Raw genomic sequence first — 729 nt, forward strand, 5'->3', positions numbered from 1 at the left:
CTTGCTTGCTGGGGACCTAGTTGCAAGGCCACATCCAGCTATGTGGGAACCTAGGAAATTTGTTTGACCCACATGGACATGTACTCAACTAAAATGTTTATTGTAAAAGAAGACATGACCAGATATTGTTGGGGAGAGAACCAGCTCATTCTGCCTCAACCATTTTCTTTTATGATTTTCTAGGTAGAGGTGCAATTAGGTTTGTCTTCACTTTTGTAATAATGCGGTTCTGAAGATTCCGTAGTAATTTCTATTTCCTGCACTCCAGCATTGAAGCTCTTTGATTCCTGCTCACTTTGGCAGCACATGTACTAAAATTGGAGCAATACAGAGAAGATTAGCAAGGCCCCTGAGCAAGAATGGCATATAAAACACTTTGGTTCAACTAATACCACTCTAACATCACTGGTGACCGTTTCACTCTATACTCCTATACCAACCACCCTGAATTCTTGCAAGGTTGCACAACCCTGAATGTCTTTACCATACTTAGAGTTTATGGCTAGTCAAGGTCTAGATGGATGTCAAAATCTTTCATTTCTCAACAATGCCTTCATTTTAGTATAAGTAACACTACTCATTATATGGTCCATCTCGTTCCATAAAGACATTGGCTTTCCTTTACTCTTTTTTATTTTCCACAACCATCCAGTTACCACATCTAAAACTGGAGAGTGAACATATATTACTCTATACTCTATCACACTGAGTGAATAACTGAAGGAAATC

General features: G+C 39.0%; 1 non-coding gene across 1 annotated transcript; it reads left to right on the forward strand.

The window, feature by feature from the left end:
• The first annotated feature begins 287 nt into the window (after positions 1-287).
• LOC112925095 (U6 spliceosomal RNA) lies at positions 288-394 on the forward strand. Its single transcript, XR_003236017.2, has one exon. It is a non-coding gene; the product is annotated as a U6 spliceosomal RNA (small nuclear RNA).
• The last annotated feature ends 335 nt before the right edge of the window (positions 395-729 follow it).

Source organism: Vulpes vulpes, chromosome 4 (assembly GCF_048418805.1).
Source record: "Vulpes vulpes isolate BD-2025 chromosome 4, VulVul3, whole genome shotgun sequence".
Classification (NCBI taxonomy): Eukaryota; Metazoa; Chordata; class Mammalia; order Carnivora; family Canidae; genus Vulpes; species Vulpes vulpes.